The following is a 23046-nucleotide window of genomic DNA, read 5'->3' on the forward strand; positions in this document are numbered from 1 at the left end:
AAGATCATCCAAACAGTCCTTGATGGATAGCGGTGTTGGCGGCTTGGTGGTAACCTCTGCCTGTGTTTACAAGCAGCAGAGTTGAGACCAGGTGAACATATCTCTTGCGGTCCATGTCATTGGTACGGGTTCTCGGTTGACCAACAGAGAGGCCCAGTAATCCAACGAGGTGATGTGAAGTTATGTTCATTATCCGAATATGACATGGTAGTCACCTTTGGCAGAGTAATCCATAGGAAAACATTCGGCCCATTGTTAGACGCCGACTCCACTAATGGTCCAGCTAGCGCGAGAGCGCTCAGCAGATAAAGCAGCCCAGTAATCCACATAGTACAAATTAAACACTAGCGTTTGCAGTCAAATAAAACAGTTGCACTGATTGCGTGCTAAAAGCGTTTCCAAAACAATCAACAAATGCATTGACAAAACAAACTTGATAACAAAAACACAGAGACAGAGACAATGCTAAAACACCTGAGCTGCCATCTTGGATATTTTTACTAGTAGCCAGTGCTTTAACAGTCTTTAACTCTCGCCAGGCGTCAGGTATGGTTGGCTCAGTCACCACTCTCAGATCCCTGCAGGAGGGCCCTCCGCATTCTCCCAGTGATTCCGGGACAGCTCTTTGGTGCCGCCACACAGGCACATCAGGGTACAATTCCTCCCCCTCCCCCAGGGGCCATAGGGGGCGTGGAGGCAGACGTTGACTACTCCACTCCGGCGGTCGGACACTTCACCAGTCAACAACTCGCCTACTGGGAAGTGGTAACATCGGACCCCTGGGTTATATCCACCCTCTCTCAGGGTTACAACATACAATTCAGATGCCGATTGCCGAGAGTGCAAGGGGTCAAAATGACTATAGTAAAAGACCAGGCCAAAGCTCTGGCACTACGACAGGAGGTCTTGACCCTCCTGAAAAAGGGTGCCATCGAGCCATTAGATCCACCTTCACAAAACAGTGGGTTTTATTTAACCTATTTCACCATCCCAAAAAAAGGGGGTGGGCTTCGCCCCATACTGGATCTGAGACATTTGAACGACCACCTCAAGGTCTTCAAATTCCGCATGCTGCGCACATCCAATGTCTTAAACAGCATCAGACAGGACGATTGGTTCACAACCATCGATCTGAAGGATGCATACTTCCCAGAATCTTTATGAGATTCATCGCAGCAGCACTGTCCCTACTTCAGAGCAGGGGAATGCGTATCCTCCCCTACCTGGACGACTGGTTGATTTGTTCTCAGTCAAGGGTAGACGCGCTCAGCGACCCAGCCGTGCTGGTTTCTCACATCACCAAACTTGGGCTCAGGGTGAACCATGCCAAGAGCTCCCTCACACCCAGCCAGAAGACTGTTTTTCTTGGCCTTCAGCTGGATTCTCAGCTGTTGAGGGCAACCCTGTCTCAGCAACGGGTGAGCGATATTGTCCGACGGTTACATCGCTTCAGGAAGGGACGAACCCCGACCTTCAGGTCTTTCCAGACACTACTAGGTATGCTCACCGCGGCCTCGTCGGTAGTTCCGTTAGGCAGAGGTGGAAAAACCCGGGTGCAGAAAGTAAAAACCCTGCCACATTTTTGCTCCAGCCAATTCAATGAACCAGCTGATCCTAATTACCACATCCACTAAGCCAGGTTGATGAGCTAATTGGTGAAATCACCTGTGTTGAGAGCACAGGCAGAAGGAAAACCTAAGCAGGACTTTTACTTTGTCAATCCAGTTTTTCCACCTCTGCCGTTGGGCCTCCTCACACTCAGGCCTCTACAAATCTGGATGAACAGCCTTGCTTTACATCCACAACATCACAGGCCAGTCAGAATCACGGCCAGTTGCTCCTCATGTCTACACCCATGGAGAGAGCGCTCTTTTCTAACGCGGGGGGTCCCCATGGGGTCCATACCCTCCCACAGAGAAGTAGTCACCACCGATGCATCACTGATCGGCTGGGGCGCAGTGTGGCAGTGCAGGAATGCCCGGGGCGTATGGACCCCACAACAGCGAGGACAACACATCAAGGTGTTAGAGCTGCGGGCCGTCTTCCTCGCCCTGAAACATTTCCTTCCGGTTTTAGCGGGTCGGCATGTCCTTATAAAGACTGACAATACATCTGTGGTCTATCATATAAACCACCAGGGCGGCACCAGGTCACTACCTTCCCTGAAAGCTCACTCAGCACCTGCTGACATGGGCTTACCCTCGTCTGGTGAGCCTGAGGGCAATGCATTTACCAGGAGTGAGGAACACTGCTGCAGTTCTTCTGTCACGACAGAACCCCGACCCGGGGGAGTGGAAGCTGCACCCGGAAGTGGTGCAGAGTATTTGGCTGCGATACAGCAGGGCAGAGGTGGACCTTTTCGCCTCCCAGGCCATGACACATTGTCCCCTGTGGTTTACACTGAAAGAAACGTCAAGCCCCTTGGGCCAAGACGCACTGGCACACGAGTGGCCACAGCAGCTCCTGTATGCTTTCCCACCACTCCCGCTAATTCTGCCCACTCTTGAGAGGATCCTCAAGGAGGGCCACAGGGTGCTGTTGATAGCCCCCTATTGGCCGGAGAGAGTCTGGTTCCCTACCCTGTACGGGTTGCTGTACAAGGAGCCTTGGTGTCTCCCTGCACGGATGGACCTCCTCTCACAGATGGGGGGTCAAATTTGGCATCCGAACCCAGCACGGTTGCGGCTGTGGGTGTGGCCTCTGAAGGGCCCGACCCACTGCTAGCAGAATGTGAGTCGACCGTGGTGCAGACCATCGAGTGTTCCCGCGCACCTTCCACCAATGCGCTCTATGCCAATAGGTGGAAGCTCTTTGTGAGTTGGTGCCAAGCACGCCATCAGGAACCGGCATGTTGCCCGATACCGGTGATTCTCAGCTTTTTACAGTCTCGTCTGGACGAGGGCCTTGCACCCTCCACCATCAAGGTGTATGTAGCGGCTATATCCGCAATGCACAACAGGGTAGATGGGCTGACTGTGGGATCCCACACACTGGTGAGCCACTTTCTTAAAGGTGCTCAGCGCATAAGACCCCCTCAACACAGTCCAAGACCAGCTTGGGACTTGCCTCTGGTTTTAAGTGCACTGTGTAAACCTCCATTTGAACCCCTACAGGGGACGGAGCTCAATTGGCTATCTTTAAAGACAGCATTCCCTTAGCTATGGCATCGGCTAAGAGAGCGGGTGAACTACACGCCCTGTCTATTGGCCGGGAGTGCTTACAATGGAACCCTGATGGCACTGGTGTAACATTGTGGCCTAATCCTTCGCTTATGCCCAAGAACTTCTCCTCTTCGTACACCAATCAGCCCCTCAGCCTGGAAGCCTTCAGACCACCACCTGAGGAGAATGAGCAGGGCCAAGGTCACGTCCTTCTTTGCCCAGTTCGAGCACTGAGTGCATACATTGAAGCGACTGCTGCATTTTGGCAGTTGGATGCACTATTTGTGGGTCACACTGGACATAGGCGCGGCCACGTGTTGTCCAAACAGAGACTGTCAAACTGGACCGTGGAGGCCATTAACAGCAGCCTCCCGGTCCCTCCCCACATCCGAGGCCACTCCACTCGGAGTGTGGCTGCATCATGGGCGGTTCTATGCGGAGTTCCACTCCCTGACATCTGGGCCGCTGCCTCATGGGTCTCAACTTGCACGTTTGCAAGGTTTTATAGGGTTAATGTGGCCATGCACAATCCACTGGCCACCCTTTTCAGCCATTCATAGGGTAAGTAGGTCTTCCTCGTGACCCTGTTGGTATTAGTCATCCGGGTGCTTTAAGCACCGCCTCTGGCGGTCAGGAGAAATGAAATAGAATGATGGTTATGTATGCAACCGCGGTTCTATGAATTTCTGATGACCGCCAGAGCTTGGCCGTCACTCGGAAGGCTGACGAGAAGACTGCCAAGAGAACGCTTCCGGGGTGAACGCACCTTAAGTATCGGTGCAGTGACATACGTCACCCCTGTCGCAAGCAACTTTGTTGGTATACACACTTGAACTGCATGCGCATGTGATAGACATCCGGGTGCTTTAAGCACCGCCTCTGGCGCTCATCCGAAATTTATAGAACCGCGGTTACATACGTAACCATCATTTTATAGCTTCTCTAAAGAGCTAAACTGTTTTCAGCTGTGCTAACATGATTGTACAAGGGTTTTCTAATCATCCATTAGCCTTCTGAGACAATGAGCAAACACATTGTACCATTAGAACACTGGAGTGATAGTTGCTGGAAATGGGACTCTATACACCTATGGAGATATTGCACCAAAAACCAGACATTTGCAGATAGAATAGTCATTTACCACATTAGCAATGTATAGAGTGTATTTCTGATTAGTTTAAAGTGATCTTCATTGAAAAGAACAGTGCTTTTCTTTCAAAAATAAGGAAATTTCAAAGTGACCCCAAACTTTTGAACGGGTGTGTGTGTATATATATATATATATATATATATATATATATATATATATATATATATATATATATATATATATATATATAAAATTTGCTCCGCTCACTCATGGAATACACATTCACCACTTGTTTGGACACACTTATTCATTTCTTTAAGTGTGTGTGTGTGAATATGCCCTCACTCTAACTGTCATAATTTTTATACCCACTCTCACATTCAGTGAACCATCTAACTTTTTTTTGCACATTTATAATTTACCTATTCCTGACACTAGACCAGCACATTGCTTGCCAAGCTGTTTCTTTTTTAAACCATGCCTTCAGCATTGCATTGCTCAGCCATTTTTTAAAATAATGTAGTATTGTATCTTGCTGTGATGAAGTCATTTAACTGCAAAAGGAAATCTTTTTTTTTTCCAGACAGCCTTGTAACACATTCTTTCTGTGGGTGTGCTTTTGTTTTGCAACAGGGAGTCTATTAAAGTGGATGCAAATGGATCTCCTGAAACACATTTACAGACACTTGAGTGTTATGAGTCTATGGCAGAATGAGAGTCAAGGTTCCAGGGAGGATGGAGACAATAGACAAGATTGTCATATGTGTTTTTAACTGTGTAAAGTTGTAGTTGTGTGGGGTGTTCCACTTCAGGCTCTTGTTGTACTTCTATAACAACAACAACAATAATAATCTCATTATCTCTTGCTGCTTTATCCTGTTCTACAGGGTCGCCGGCAAGCTGGAACCTATCCCAGCTGACTACGGGCGAAAGGCAGGGTACACCCTGGACAAGTCGCCAGGTCGTCACAGGGCTGACACATAGACACAGACAACCATTCACACTCATGTTCACACCTACGGTCAATTTAGAGTCACCAGTTAACCTAACCTGCATGTCTTTGGACTGTGGGGGAAACCGGAGCACCCGGAGGAAACCCATGCGGACACGGGAAGAACATGCAAACTCCGCACAGAAAGGCCCTCGCCGGCCACAGGGCTTGAACCCAGACCTTCTTGCTGTGAGGCAACAGCGCTAACCACTACACCACCGTGCCGCCCCTAATAATAATAGGGAAGTCATTTGGTTTGATAAAGTTTAGAGAAGCAGCTTTGGGACCAAAAGGTCACTGGTTTGATTCCCTGGACCAGCAGGAATGGTTGAAGTGACCTTTGCACAATGCACCTAACCCCCGACAGCTCCCCAGGCTGCTCTGGATATGTTGTACATCATTCTAGAAAAGAATGTCTGCTCAAGGCCATTAAAGATCTGATGACACGTTTTTGACATCTTTGGCGATGTTTTATAACATAAAAAGTAATTCCCGATGATCCATATATTAATTCACGAAGGCCCCTATTTTACAAGTTATGATAAAGTGGCTATTTGGGCAAATTTGACAGGGCTGCAGCACCCAGGAGACGAATGAGGAGGAGGAGCTATATGACGTCATCCAAAGAATCTTCCTCCTCACTTACCAGTTTGTTGTTGATGCGACAGGTGTTCAGTTTGTCATTATTAGTATGATTATTATACATCATATATATATATATATATATATATATATATATATATATATATATATATATATATATATATATGAGCAATTCCAGCGTTATGGACGTGACACTTGAACTCAAAATGGCAACAAATGACCCAGTGCATGTTTTATTGTCTCCCAGTATTTAAACAGGTGTTGCATATTTTAAGGCTGTACCATACTGGAGAAGTGATAGAACAAGAACAATTCCCATAGTACATCTAGGGTATGCCAGAAAATGCCAATAAAAGATGTGTTATGGATGTGACAGAAAAAGTATCACTTTTCTTGGGTGACTGTACATTTTTATCAAACTCTGTGAAATTGTAAACCTAATGTCGAAATGGAGATATCCATTTGATAGAGGGGTCCAAGGTGAATATTAAAAAATCTTTGTTTAAAATATTTTGTATTTCATGCAGAGTTTCGGAAGGAAAAGTCAGCGTTATGGATGTGACGAAATTCCGTTATGGATGTGACGCGTCTGAAATAGACATGGCATATGTTTAGAAAATCAGCAATTTAACCACCATAACCCTTTGAAAAACTCTCTAAATATCAGCTAAAACTATCAGAGATCTTAAATAATATTTAGAATGGCTATTGTTTTGCTGTTTTGTGGATTTTAGCATACATTTCTGTGGCTTGTGGCAATAATATAGAATTGTACATTATCAAAGTTGATTTTACCTTGGGTTTTACATTATAAGAAAGACTGACAGTGACATATTAGGTTGGTTACAAATTGGTTCAACTTATTCACATCTGTAAAATACAGGCCTAGGTGATATCTCTGGGAGTGGTTTTGATGTATTACATGTTGCTTTAATTTTGCATGGTGAGGTTGACATTTACATGGAATTGCCCATATATATATATATATATATATATATATATATATATATATATATATATATATATATATATATATATATATGTGTGTGTGCTGTCAAAATGTCGCGTTATTAACGCGTTAACTTGACTCAATTTTAATGGTGATAATTTTTTTTTTATCGCGAGATTAACGCTCTGTGACATGATGTAGGTTTTTCATAAGCTTTTGAAACTTCCAGGAACTTGGAACAGAGACTTTGCTTAGAAAAACGATAGCAGCTAGACTGTAATGCCACCCCCGCACAGCCAGAGTCCTCTGCCATCCCCCCCCCCCCCCCCCCAAAGAATCAGCGCGGGCAGGGCGCGCTAGTAGAGATGAGATTTATGGCTCTTTGATGGGATCCGCATCTTTGTGATCCGTTCTTTGAAAAGAGCCGTTCAAAAGACTGGCTCATTTGGCTCTTTTTAAATATTTATTCAGTTTTAAGAAGACAGCATCTAAAGAAGCCAGATCCCTCTGAACTGTAAACTCAATGCTATCCCAGAAATCCTTCCTGTAATATGCAAATTTGGCCGCCTCTGATTGGACAGCGCAATGCATCAACAGGCAGAAAGTGTAAAAGTACAAAATGTGTTAAGTGAGCTGAAACAGTAAAGATCAGATTCAATGCAATATTTATCAATGAACAACTTAAAGTTAATATAATATATATAGTACTTTATATCTATAGTACTTTATATTATTCATATATAGTACCTTATATTATAATCAAGCATGTCAAGCCTACCGGCACTGTGTAACCTGTCTCTCTGATTAGAGTTGTAGACTAACTCAAGCAGTAGATCACTTCACTCATGGTTATTTTGCTAGCCCTGGTGCTCGGCTTAGGTTTCACTTTGCAGTGGCTGTGTCAAGACGTGTTATGCTTTGCAATAAAAAAAACATTGGTACAAAGCAAGCCCATTCACATTTTTATGCTGATAAGAGGATTACAATGTTTTTTCATGTGACAAAAATGTGCGAATAAATTGCGATTAATCGCGAGTCGCGATTAAATATTTTAATCGCTTGACAGCACTAATATATTATATTATATATATATATATATATATATATATATATATATATATATATATATATATATATATATATATATTATGCCTTCGCGTTGTGTTGCCGGCTTTTGCTCCAAAACCCACAAGGATGGGGTAAGTTTATTCAAGTTTCCCAGAGATCCCGAGGTGCATGCGAAGTGGGTGAAGCAAGTCAGGTGCACTCATGACAAGTGGGAGCCCTCACCAACATCCGTCCTGTGCTCTGAACACTTCGATTTGGATTGTTTTGACACCCTTCCCAGCTTAAAAGAATCTCTTGGGTGTGCAGTTCAGCACAAACGTGTGTTACTACCATCAGCAGTGCCTACAGTATTCCGGAGGGGGTCTACTAGTAGCCATTTCCATTGAGTAGAACCAGAGTAGAACAGCCAGTGAACCGCAGTGTGTTCTTCCGCTGACGTCACAGCATGGCCACGAGCCACGGACCCAGTTTTCTTGCTCTGTGCAATTAAAAGTTGGATATTCGCGTAACAACAGCTTCTTTTCACATAATTATAACAGAAATCTAACATGTTTGGCATGTTGTATAGTTTATTTAAGAAATTGCATAGAGTCATGTTCGTGTCATCAGATCTTTAATGTCATGTAATAATAGTCAGTGTTGTCATTGTTATTACTGGCAATGATTGTTATGATTGGTAATAATGATATTGGTCAAATAAAGTCAATAATGTTTCAAACTGATCATGTTTTCATGCCTGTTTATTAAGATATCATTGTCAAACGTGTCAAAGTTTTACTTGAGTTCATCAATGTTGAAACAGGGTTAGGTTAAGGGTTATTGAACCCTAGATATGCACAATTGATAAGCCATATGTTGTTTACAACTTTATTTTAGCCAGGACTGATTCTGTACTATGATGCTGTTCCTGGAAGCCAGGCAGAAATACATCATGCTTGTTAATTTCTTCAAAATCTAATTAGAGAGATCAAATGAATCAGGATACAATTTTTTATGGAGCAGCAAGTTTAAAAAAACCTTTAGAATGTGGCCCACCCAAGGTGACTTGGGTGGGCCACATTCATTTTGCATAACAACAGCTCCCCAATCAGTGAAAATAATTATAAATATATTTTAATCATTTTCATGAATGATTAAATCATTATGTCATTTATCAGATATTTTTATAGAAATCCTTCCCTAATACATAATTTAGATGGTCTGTAAGCTTTAATAGTTAGTTTGTAAAACACAATTTGACTTGACTTTGGATATATTCTAATTCATTCTTATTGTAGATGTGTTTTTCCTGGTTATTTACGAGTAAATTATGAGCTTTGGGGTTTAATAATGGATGTGTCATTTGGCTCAGGTTTGACAAGTCCAGGCAACATGTTCATTAGACTCACACTGTGCCTGTGAAAAAAGCACCTGTTCAATATATCTGATTCTTTATACTCAAGCTGAAACAAGCTAGTTTTACCCATCCCTTACGTATGTCATACACATACAGTATGTACATATTAGAAGTGTTTCATTTTCCCCAAAAAATATAGTTAATATGGCCTGATAGTTCTACATCCAAAGTGGATTTTCATTATATCTAATGCCTAAATTGCCTAACTACATCCAGACAGTGGCGGCTGGTAGTCTTTCAAACAGGGAACGCTGGTTGGTTACGATATTTCCAGATTTTAAAAGAAAAAACATCAATTTTCCCCATACTCTTGCCTCTGATCTGGCTGATTGTTGGCAGCGTCACAAACTGTGAAATAACAGGTTCTTTTGGCCCATTAGCCTACTGTCCAATATACATGATGGTGGTGTTGGGGGGGTATATTTTAACATTTTATATTTTAAAATTGTAGCATGTTGTTTAAAAATTGATCATTATTGAAAGCAGCTCTTTGTCAGGAACCTCAGCAGTAGGGCTGGGTGCCACACATTTCATTCAATGACACTTTCCCTATATTTTACTTATTTTGACTGAGAAATGTTTTATTGACAATTTTGATAACCCTTCACTTTTAATCCAGGTCTGTAGTGTGAAATGTTCTCGGCTGTGTTTTTGTTTAAAAATGTTTTCCAAATTGTAGCAGTGTTTAATTCATCTCATCTCATCTCATTATCTCTAGCCGCTTTATCCTTCTACAGGGTCGCAGGCAAGCTGGAGCCTATCCCAGCTGACTACGGGCGAAAGGCGGGGTACACCCTGGACAAGTCGCCAGGTCATCACAGGGCTGACACATAGACACAGACAACCATTCACACTCACATTCACACCTACGGTCAATTTAGAGTCACCAGTTAACCTAACCTGCATGTCTTTGGACTGTGGGGGAAACCGGAGCACCCGGAGGAAACCCACGCGGACACGGGGAGAACATGCAAACTCCACACAGAAAGGCCCTCGCCGGCCCTGGGGCTCGAACCCAGGACCTTCTTGCTGTGAGGCGACAGCGCTAACCACTACACCACCGTGCCGCCCTGTTTAATTCATGTCCAGAAAAATATATATTCCAATATAATATACTCAGCATAAACATTTTAAATAGATTCTATATTTTTGGTCCATCCATGATATATTACTAAAGTAGCCTATTTACTGTTGTTGATGTGGGTCACTTGCTGTTAGCCAATTCACTTTCTCGTACCAGGAGAGCTGAAAGGAATGAGTATTATTCCCTACCTTTTTCACCAAGTCAATTTGAGGCGTTGGTCTATCCTGCTCTTTGATTTGAATTTTTTCCTCGAAAGGAAGACTGGCAAATGGCTTCGCCAAAATTAAATCAGCAATGCTTGGCATCCGTGCGCAGCTTTCTTGCTAGCTGACTAGCCCCCTCAAGTTCAGTCACTCAAATAAACGAAATTTCTGGAACTAAGATAGCAAACTTGACAACACTATATTTACACTTTATTTACAATGAAAATATATACAAACTAAAAAAGCTGGTAGAAACCGTATGTAATGAATGAAATCGAAATGTAAGCTGATCTCTTACAATACACCACAGCACTCGCGAATCTGCATGGGACTGAACTGATATTGCCAGATACTGCTGACGTTATCCAGCCCAAAATATGTTCAAAACCCGCCAATATGCACTTAAAACCGCTCAATTGAGCGGGAAACCCCCAATCTGGCAACACTGTACCGCTGCCTGTCTATAGTTCAAACGAGCTGTCAATCAAAGAAAATATCCGGCCGCTTTCACCAATCACCAGTCTCCTCGCGGAAACTGCCATGTCCCTCCCATGTGAGGCTCGGAGTCCGTGGGCGGGCGTTTTCGCAGTATTTGTCCAATAACCGTCTTGCATTTTGAGATTGAAAAGCGCAGAACTCCCAAATGCCATTGAAGTCCACTGAGGCTGGGAGTCCGTGGGAGTCCGTAGGCGGGCATTTTCGCAGTATTTGTCCAATAATCGTCTTGCATTTTGAGATTGAAAAGCGCATAGCTCCCAATGCCATTGAAGCCCACTGAGGCTGCGCTGCATCGCGCTGTCATGAGGGGGAGAAACTCACGCACACATTAAAGTTATAAGGGCATTTTTAGAGGAGGCTGAGCCTCCCTCGTTGTCTTAGAGCAATCGCCCGTGCATCCAGATGATACCATTTCCTGATTTAGTTGCTCAGTTCCAAAACCTTCAAATTCAATCTGACTTTGCTACATTTTATTAAATTAGAATATAGTATATTCTTTATATACACACACAGTGTCTTGCAAAAGTATTCATCCCCCTTGGTGTTTGTCCTGATCTGTCGCATTACAAACTGGAACTAAAATGAATTTTTGGAGGGTTAGCACCATTTGATTTACACAACACGCCTACCACTTTAAAGGTGCAAATTGTTGTTTTATTGTGACCCAAACAATAATTAAGATGAAAAAACAGAAATCTGGAGTGTGCATAGGTATTCACCCCCTTTCGTATGAAACCCCTAAATATGAGCTGGTCCAACCAATTCACTTCATTCTCATTCTCATTATCTCTAGCCGCTTTATCCTTCTACAGGGTCGCAGGCAAGCTGGAGCCTATCCCAGCTGACTACGGGCGAAAGGCGGGGTACACCCTGGACAAGTCGCCAGGTCATCACAGGGCCCAATTCACTTCATAAGTCACATAATTAGCTGATTAAGATCCACCTGTGTGCAGTTAAAGTGTCACATGATCTGTCACATGATGTCTGTATAAATCAACCTGTTCTGGAAGGACCCTGACTCTGCAACACTATTCAGCAAGCAACATGAAAACCAAGGAGCACTCCAAACAGGTCAGAGACAAAGTTGTGAAGAAGTATGGCTCAGGGTTGAGTTATAAAAAATATCCCAAACTTTGAATATCCCAGGGAGCACCATTAAATCCATTATAGCAAAATGGAAAGAATATGGCACCACTACAAACCTGACAAGAGAAGGCCGCCCACCAAAACTCACAGACCGGACAAGAAGGGCATTAATCAGAGATGCAACAAAGACCCCAAAGATAACACTGAAGGAGCTGCAAAGATCCACAGCGGAGATGGGAGTATCTGTCCATAGGACCACTTTAATCCATACACTCCACAGAGTGGGGCTTTATGGAAGAGTGGCCAGAAAAAAGTCATTGCTTCAGAAAACACATTTGGAGTTTGCCCAACAGCATGTGGCAGACTCCCCAAACACATGGAAGAAGATTCTCTAGTCAAATGAGACTAAAATTGATCTTTTTGGCCATCATGGGAAATGCCATGTGTGGTGCAAACCCAACACCTTGAGAACATCATGTTGGCAGCATCATGCTGTGGGGATACTTTTCATCTGCAGGGACAGGAAAGCTGTTCAGGACTGAAGGAAAGATGGATGGCACTAAATACAGGGCAATTCTGGAGGAAAACCTGTTTGAGTCAGCCAAAGGTTTGAGACTGGGACAAAGGTTCACATTCCAGCAGGACAATGACCCTAAATATACTGCTAAAGCTACACTGGAGTGGTTTAAAGGGAAACATTTACTGTAAATGTCTTGGAATGGCCTAATCAAAGCCCAGACCTCAATCCAATTGAAAATCTGTAGTATAACTTGAAGATTGCTGTACACCAATGCAACCCATCTAACTTGAAGGAGTTGGAGCAGTTTTGCCTTGAAGAATGGGCAAAAATCCCAGTGGCTAGAGGTGCTAAGCTAATAGAGACATACCCCAAGAGACTTGCAGCTGTAATTGCAGCAAAAGGTGGGTCTACAAAGTATTGACTTTTTTTTTTGGGGGGGGGGATACCTATGCACACTTCAGATTTCTGTTTTTTCATCTTAATTATTGTTTGTGTCACAATAAAACAAGTTTTCCCCCTTTAAAGTGGTAGGCATGTTGTGTAAATCAAATGGTGCTAAACCCCCCAAAATTCATTTTAATTCCAGCTTGTAATGCGACAGAAAAGGACAAACACCAAAGGGGATGAATACTTTTGCAAGACACTGTGTGTGTGTGTGTGTGTGTGTGTGTGTGTGTATATATGATCATTTTAATTCTTATTTGATTGATTGTGCCTCTGTGTGCATTTGTATTCTTGTATACTTTAAAAAAGGGATTATAAAAGAAGATGGAGGATGGGGCTTTGACATTTTTATCGTGTTTATACTGTTGAACAGGATCCAAGTAATTAACCAAATAAATCTTGTAGTCAGTTTACACTGCTGGCAATTTGAACAGCTCCACACCTATTGATCTCTGGTCCCTGCCTGGCTCAGCATCATTGACTAGGAGTGAGTGAAACTGATATATTATGTGTTTATATCCCAGTAGAATAAAGACTAAATAGAATACCATATCATTGACTGGGGTGCTTATCATGGCAGGATTTCATATGAGATGGAAAAAAAAATTAGAAACAAGTAGCTTGATGTCATGTCAGTTGAGAATGTCAGATTGTAATCATAACCTTCAGAGTAGCAGAGGATTTACACTGCACATTAATCTTTGCTGAGGAATCCAGTTCAAATCAGCAGACATATCAATACTTTATACACAGCATATTTATTCTTTTAAGTTATTGCGTTCTGATTTCTCACTAGCAATTTGTACTCAACAGCTTTTCTGTTTGTGTTACAAGTCCTACCATCTCCTTCACACTCCTAAAATTCACTCTCAGTATCCCAGTCAATTTAAAGGGTCGATATGGTGGACATTGATACATTGCAAGCAGGTTCCTACAGCATAAAGGAATAATTAAGAAAAAATATGCTCCCCAGTCAGAAATCTCAAAGCATATTCATCTTTCAGCAGTCATTTCGTTATTTTCCATTATTTGCCCCGTGATAGGACAGTGGATAGTGGTCATGCATCCCTGTATACACACCTATTTGGTCTTACTCCCTCTGATAATGTACAGAGAAGGATGGGTGAATTGGAAGTAGCAGAATAAGCTGACATTCAATAACAGTTATCTTTAACAGTGACAAATAATTTCTTCATTTTTACAGAAGCCAACTGAAGTTTGTGTGCAGGAACTTACTGAGCCATTGAATGAGTAAGCTCACACAAAACAATTGTGTACTAGGCACCAAAGACCTTATTTCACCTTGCCTCTTCGCACTCTGTTGCGTCTAAGGCCATCACACCCTTCTGCCACCTAGCTCTATCCTTGGCCCTGACTCTAGCTTGTTCCCACGACCGCCAGCCCAGCTTGTCCCTCTCTTTCTCCATCATTCTGGGCATGTTGTTTTTGGGCGGCTTACTCTGCCTTCCTTTGGGAGTCTATGTAAGGGCTGTGTTGCAGTGGTGATGCTTCTGCATTGTCAACACATGTCCTATCCTTCTCCAGTGCCTTTGCTTAACCATAGTGCTTATCTTCTCGGCTTCACAGGCTGGCTCTGTATCGTGAGTCAAATGCTTTCTCGACGTCGATGAAATTGATGATTAGGGTTCTTGCCATTCATATGCTTGGTCAATAATATTACAAAATATGAAGATCTGCTCAGTCATGTTTCTCCCCACAAGAACCCTGCTTGTTCTGGTCTTAACTTAACAATTGTACCTTCCTTCATTCTTCTAACAATAATCCTGCCAATCACTTTGCTTGCAGTCACAAGAAACTTAAAGCTCTCCAATTATTAAAGTCTCTTAAATCTCCTTTCTTGGGGATCCAGACTATTAAACCCTTTAACCACTAATCTGGGGCGGCATGGTGGTGTAGTGGTTAGTGCTGTCGCCTCACAGCAAGAAGGTCTGGGTTCGAGCCCTGTGGCCGGCGAGGGCCTTTCTGTGCAGAGTTTGCATGTTCTCCCCGTGTCCGCATGGGTTTCCTCCGGGTGCTCCGGTTTCCCCCACAGTCCAAAGACATGCAGGTTAGGTTAACTGGTGACTCTAAATTGACCGTAGGTGTGAATGTGAGTGTGAATGGTTGTCTGTGTCTATGTGTCAGCCCTGTGATGACCTGGCGACTTGTCCAGGGTGTACCCCACCTTTCACCTGTAGTCAGCTGGGATAGGCTCCAGCTTGCCTGCAACCCTGTAGAGCAGGATAAAGCGGCTAGAGATAATGAGATGAGATGAACCACTAATCTGGGCTCATTTCCTCCTTCCAAATGAACTTAATGATACCATGTGGCTTCTGGGATGCTACTGTATCTCTAAATCTGCCTTCAAGAGCTTGGCCACTATGTTGTCAACACCACTTGATTTACCATTTTTAAGAGACATGATTCCTAGTCTGACTTCCTCCACACTGATTGGTTTCATGCTGATGCTGTTGATTCTTGGCAATATGTTGTCATCATTGATTACAATGGGGTTCTCAGGTGGATCTTGATTAAGAACTTCTTCAAAGTGCTCCTTCCATCTTTCTAGCCTTCTGTCTTCCTCTGTAATGATGTTATTGTATTTGTCCTTGATTGCAGTACTGCTGTGACATTTATCATTGCAGATGTTCCTGGTGATTTCATATAAGAGCTTCATATTTCCATTGTCTGTGTCACAAATAATGCTGAAGCTCCAAGTTCTTGGCAGCCTTCAAAAATGTCCACCATGGACTACAACTCCCAGTAAGCACCACACTGCCCTCCCTCTCCCGAATTCTAATTAGTGCTGCACCTGTTCCGCATTCCCCAAATTACCACCAAACATACTTAAGCATTCTTCCTCGGTCTGTTCAATGTGAAGTATCACTCAGTGTTTATATACCTGACTAGTTCAGTCCTTTGACAGGCTTCTCTGTTTACGGGCTTGCTTCTGCCTGTCCCTACTTTGATCTTTACTCTGCCCCTGTCACACTGACTGTGCCTTGCATGATCCTTGCTTCCCCTGACCATGATTTGGATTTGTTTACGTTTGCTATGGACTCTTCTCCACTATAGTATCTGCAAGTCACCTGCATTTCTGACAATCTGCTGCTCTTTAGCCCATGTCCATCTGGTTTTCCATCTAGGTCCTTTTGTCTGCTCTGATGCTTGATTTTACCTCTTTGTCTTTATACTTCACCCTGAATTGTTGCTGGATTCGCTTCAATTTTGTGCTTTCCACTTTGCTCTTTTGATGTTTTCTTTCTTTAATAATTGACCAAAACTTGCCATTTATCCATGACTTGCTGTTCCTCTTTTCTGACAGTACTTTTTCAGCAGTAATGTGTGCCTTGTTGAAGTGGTTCCATTTGGTGTTGAGCTTCAGATCTTTTGTCAATTGCCTCCTCCAGAACTGCAAAGCTGTTATGGAGTTCCACAAAAAAGGCATTCCTGGTTACTCAATTTGCAGCTAGTTGACCTCATATCTAATTCGAGAATAAGAGGGCCTGTTCTTATTTAGCTTGAGTTTAATGATGGTTTTATCAAGATGGTGGTCTAAGCCAACATCAGCGCCCTGCATAACTCTTGTGTCACAGACTTTGTAAAACACTTGCAGATGAGAACATGGTACTGTAGATCTAGTTGTGTGTTCTTCCACTGGGTAATGTCCATGTGGTCTCCTGTATCTCTATATGGGAGTATAATACCAGTAATGACAAGGCTATATATCTCTCAAAAAACAATGAGCTTCTCAGCATTGTTGGTGTTATCACTGGTTCCATGAATTCCCATTATCTCTTCCCTGTTTTGGTTTGATATTCCAACCTTGGCTTTTATACCACCATTTATGAGGAGTATGTCATGTTTCCTAATGGTTTCCAGAACCCCTTGAAGCTGCTTGTAGAACTGATCTAGCTCTTCTTCCTCAGCTTCCATTGTTGGCACATATACTTGGATGAAGGTAAGCTTGATGAATTTGGAATGGAAATGGGCCTTTAAAATGAGATTGTTTACTGGTAACCACTACAGGAAAGCCAACTCTACTCACTTGGACATCATAATTGCAACTCCGATGTGGTGCGTACCAACATCTCTCTCCAAGTAAATAACCACTTCTCCTGTTAATAAATTCAGCTTCTCTGACCTGGTCACTCTGCATTCACTTGTTCCTAATATGTCAATGTTGTATTTCTTCATTTCTTTGGTGATTTGCCAATTGTGTACATAGTATGTACAGTCCAGTTTCCGATGTTGAGCCCAGCCCCCAACCTTGAGGGCCAGGTGCTGCAGTTCAGCTAGCCTTTCACCTGGAATCAACCCAGCAAGTCTGAATCCACCAGGGGTATTAGGTGGGGTTTACATTAGACCGTATCAGCGGATCATCAGATTAATGTTTTTAAAACAATTCGCGTGCACACAGCAACGCCAATACACGATTCGCGTGCACACAGCAACGCCAATACACTGATATGCTAATCACATGACTAATTAGACGGCACATAAGTTGAAATGTGTAGTGCGGCTCAGCACTTCCTCCTCAGCGGCTCGGCTCCGCACAGGCATCCTGCGCTCCAAATCACTCCGCCCTGAACAGCGAGTGCCCTCTGGAGGGTGCGCACTCCGGCCCTGCGCAGCTCACAGAGCGCGCGAGTGAAGTGCACGAGCAGTGATTCGGGACTGAGCCGCTGTGTGTGTGATCCCAGTGCATATCGGGCATGCGCAAGTCACTCACCACTTGCAAGTGGAAGGATAGCAAGCCTAAAGACAATCATAACTACACAATGGGCAGTATTTGCATCTTGCCATGAACAACATTAAGAATGTCAAAGCAAAGCATTATATTCATACTTTTATACTCTTTAATGAAGTGAAGTCCGCGCCGTTTTTCAGCAGTCGCGTCACATGACCGTGGCATGACCAACGCCAGCGAATCAGGAAGGTGGATGTCACAGTGACGTCGTCCAATGACGACGTCAGCTAGAGCTCAGCACAGCATATCCTCATTCCTCAATGTTTACACAGCACCGGATTAGATACGTACTGGGTTGAATACGTGGGACCTGGCGGATTCAAGTTGTTCCGCCTGTGGAGTCATTTCCCGGCGTTTTAATGTGAACGGACAGTGCATCCGCAACGAAAACGAGACAGATACGGTCTAATGTAAACACCACCTTAACCTGAGCTGATATAGCTCCCAAGGTCACTAAGGCACACAAACCTCCCCACCACTATAAGTTACAACATTTGGGGAGGAGATGCCAAAGAACTTCAAACTAATAATTCTTGAAAGGTATTTCTATATTTATATCAATATAAATTCCTTGAGACATTTTAAATAATAAATGAAAATCAGCCAAAGCAAGGGAGTTCAGCCAGATACGGGGAAAAGTTTTCTTTGACTGTTTGTATAAGGGCCACTTAATAGAGAATGGAAGTATAAGTGCATATAAAACATTCACAATTCAGCTAGATCTACATGTCCTCACTTCCTTCAAGGAGAGAAAACAATCTCATCATTCACCATAAATCTGCCTTTTTTTAACTGAAAATTCAGCAGTGTGTAATATTCCACTGCACGATTCTGAGAAACTTTATTACTTCCCATTCTTTCACAGCTATAAGGTATTTATGATGGCTAGTTTTATCACAAACACTGTCATTTTAGGTGGGCCTGATGTGTTTAAATGAGAGTGCCTTTTTCATAAATGGTATATTTTGATATTTATTCTTCCAGATCCATCATTCTGTAATGGGCTCATACCTGTTATCAATAAAATTAATTTAGCACTAAACAAAGACATCCATCCAGGATTCCATTATCTGTACCACTTATCTGACTAAACAGGACCACGCTGAGTTTCTACTCCTATGCAACAAGAACAGAAATATAAGGCTATAGTGGGCACAGACGCACCTCAACTGGATGGTTGAGGTTTGTAAAAATCTTGTGGGATGTGATATACAAAGAGTGGTCTCAGAATCTTGCATCAGCAACATGAAGTCATGGACCTTGCTCTCTGTCAACAATTCAGGCTGCTGGTGGCAGTGTAATGATTTGGGGAATATGGTCTTAGCACACATGGGCTCCTTAATACCAATAAAGCACTGGTTTAATACAGCAGCCTTTGAATGCTATTGAATCCTGTTCTGAATCCAATCCAATACCTTTTGGCTGTGGTAGAACAGAGATTTGCAGTATGAATATGCAGCTGACAAATCTGCAGCAATTATATGATGACTGGGCTGCACAGAGGTACAGTAGTTAGCACTGAAGAAGGTTCTGGGTTTGAACTTTGTGGTCAACTGGGGCCTTTTGGTGTGAAGTTTGCATGTTTGCCCCATGCTGGCATCTGTTTCCTTCCACTATCCAAAGACATGCAGATTAGGTCAAGTGGTTACTTTAAATTGCCCATAAGTGTGAGTGTAAATGACTTTCTGTCTTTGATGGGGTTTACATTAGACCGTATCAGCGGATCATCAGATTAACATTTTTAAAACGATTAGCGTGCACACAGCAACGCCAATACACGATTTGCGTGCACACAGCAACGCCAATACACGGATACGCTCGGCTCCGCAGGCATCCTGCGCTCCAAATCACTCCGCTCTGAACAGCGAGTGCCCTCTGGAGGGTGCGCACTCCGGCCCTGCACAGCTCACAGAGTGCGCGAGTGAAGCACACGAGCAGTGATTTGGGACTGAGCCGCTGTGTGTGTGATCTCAGTGCATATCGGGCATGCGCGTCACTTACCACTTGCAAGTGGAAGGATGGCAAGCCTAAAGACGATCATAACTACACAATGGGCAGTATTTGCATCAGTATTTGCAGTATTTTCATACTTTTATACTCTTTAATGAAAGGTGATACAAGGTGGAAGTCCACGCCGTTTTTCAGCAGTCGCGTCACATGACCAACGCCAGCGAATCAGGAAGGTGGATGTCACAGTGACATTGTCCAATGACGATGCCAGCTAGAGCTCAGCACAGCGTATCCGCGTATTCTCAATGTTTACACAGCACCGGACCAGACACGATCTGGATTGAATACATGGACCCTGGCGGATTCCCGTTTCCCGGCGTTTTAATGTAAACGGACAGTGCATCCACGAAGAAAATGAGACAGATACGGTCTAATGTAAACTTGGCCTTTGTTAGCCACTGCAATAGACTGTCAGCCTGTCTTGGGTGTTCCCTGTCTCTTGCCCAATGTCAGCTGGGATTGGCTCCAGACCACCCTTGACTCAAAATGGATAAGTGGTATAAGACAGTGAAAGACTGAAAGTTAGATTCATGAAAAATCTATCATTTGCCATGTCTAGCTACTCTTCAAAAATATATAATATATTTAAATAAATACATTTTAAAACAGTGCACAGTCATTTTCAAAGCACAGGTCATTCCTACATCCTGAAACTACCCCCCCCCCCCCCCCCCCAACTCTCACAAATAAGTACAAATACTGCATATCACAAATCCTGGACCACCCACACATACCAATTCATAAATGTGTGCAGGTTTGCTTACAAAAAAAGTGCTATTTAATGTATGTAGCTACTGTACAACTACAACACCCATCATGCCCACTAAATTGTGAATAGGAATGACACTGCCCTGCTAAAAATCTTCTATGGGATTCCTATAGAACAAGTTCTAGAGGAATCCTATAGAAAATTTAATGGAAATACTGTAGAACTTTAGTACCCAAGTTCTATAGGAAAAAAGTTCTATAGGCACATTCTATAGAAAAAATTCCTATAGAGCAGATCCTTTAGACTAGTTCTATAGACCAGTTCCATATACCCAGCAATTCCACAGCTACTATTGCTATAGGTTCTTTTGGCATTCTTTCATGCAAGGTGCACTATTGATCAGTCCCTTAAATTGGTTACCTCAATATACACATGCTAGTAAATACTTGCAGTATATTTTGGAGTGAAAATTATTAAATATTTTAAGATGGATCATTGTGCATCCTGCTAATGGATTTATACTCATCAAGATAGATGCAGTGGTTTATTTCCACTAAAATGCAGTTATTGCAGGTGGTGTGAAGTTTCAACTAGTATGAAATGTATACATTTAATAAACTACCATATTTTCCCAAAGAAAAATAAACCTACAACTGTAACTGATTTTTAGTTGTGTTTTGCTTATTTTGATTTAATGACATATATCATTTCAAGATTTGTGCATCTCTTACACGTAAGCTCCTGTTTGTTAATAAATCCATATTGTATTTAACAATAATTCCTACTTCCTCCTTCAAATAATTCTGGTGATCAGGTGAGTTAAGTTGAAACCAATTGGCTAAGGCACTGAAATTTCATGACATGGCCATGACATTTTAGCCATACTTACGACCTAAAGTTCAAAAAGACAAATCATATTGCATGCCAGCAAGCTGTATATGGTCTGGGGTCCTTTGGGCTCTCTCCAGTTCCTTTAGTATGGCTTACCCAACAGTGGTGCCACCACTGTCATATAAAGGAAATATTCTTGAGTAGACACAAAAACAGCAAGCCAATAAATGATGTTCAAATATAGATTTCCAGTAGAACTTGAGTTTTAATAGAAATTTTCTATCCTAAAGAATACACTTGGCAAGTTCTATAGAACACTGAGAAAAGCCTCTAGAATTTTGTTCTATAGGACACAATTCACAGTCTCCTATAGAACCATGCTAAAAATCCTATAGAACACCAGCGTTCCTACAGAACTTCTATAGGACATTTTTTGCAGGGTGATATTGATGTACTGGCATTATGTATTGATAGGTTCAGATCCAAAAGCACATTTTATGATATTTACATCTGAAATGCTATATGATGTACGAGTTTGGAAGCTCCTACTCAGTTGGACTTAAGAACTTTAAATATTGCTAACACAGAATTTACAATGAGATGTACAGTCATTTACGAATACAATGTTTTAGTACTTTTTTCTCCACTGATGTTATAATGATTTTTCTTTTAAACAAAAAAATTATATGCATAGTAATGTAAATACATTAATAATCAATCTTCAGAAACCACTTTGACCTGGTTAGGGTTGCATTGGATCTAGGGCCTATCCTGGGAGCACTGAGTACAAGGCAGAATACACCATGAAGAGGACACCAATCTATTACCAGCCACCATACACACACATTCACACACTCATTCACACTTGTTTTAGCACAGCTAATTGACTTACCTGCATGTTTTTTGGCTTGTGGGCCAAAACTGAAGAACCCAGAAGAAACCCACACAGATATGGAGTGAACATGTGAAATGCCACAAAGACAGTGACCTGAGTTCAGGATTGAATCATGACTTAAAGCCCAACAAAAATAAAAGCAGACAGTACACTGGACCCTAGCCCCACCAGGCATTTAGACAGGAATTCACACATGCACTAACACCTAGGAGGAATTTTGAGGTGCCTTCTGGCATGTTTTTTGTAGAAAACAGGAAAATGACATATACATGGAGCAAACCGAAGCACAACAAAGGAAAAAATGAGACTGGCAGCAGATTTTATTTTGATGTATGAAAAATACCGTTGGAGTTTTAGTGAAAAAGGAAACTGCAAAAATGGGGAAAATGTTTTGTACCAGTCTTTACTTAGTGGACTACATCCTTCCTTTCAGATAGCACCCACTCATATTTAGTGAAATGGCGACAGCCGACTAGAAGCTTTGTGCCTGCTATCTCTGAAGTGCTCCTTTCAGCCATCTTACACAAATATGCTCCCTTGTCTGCCTGAATTTGTTAAACTCGTCAAAATGTCAAGCTTGTTGTGCAATGAAATTTACAATTCAGTATCAACTCAGAATTTAAATGAATGTTTTCCACTTGCACAGCAAACCAAATTGAGCATACACAAGTCTGGAGATAAGGTTAAGGAGTATGAATCAATTTGTTTTAATATGCAACAATATATAAATCTTGAAATAAATGAGCACAGCATGGATT

The 23046-nt window shown here is 42.5% G+C and overlaps 1 pseudogene; it reads left to right on the forward strand.

Moving 5' to 3' along the window:
* Positions 1-1205: 1205 nt before the first annotated feature.
* Positions 1206-2724, forward strand: LOC132886279 (uncharacterized; annotated as a pseudogene).
* The last annotated feature ends 20322 nt before the right edge of the window (positions 2725-23046 follow it).

This window comes from Neoarius graeffei, chromosome 5 (genome assembly GCF_027579695.1).
Source record: "Neoarius graeffei isolate fNeoGra1 chromosome 5, fNeoGra1.pri, whole genome shotgun sequence".
Lineage (NCBI taxonomy): Eukaryota > Metazoa > Chordata > Actinopteri > Siluriformes > Ariidae > Neoarius > Neoarius graeffei.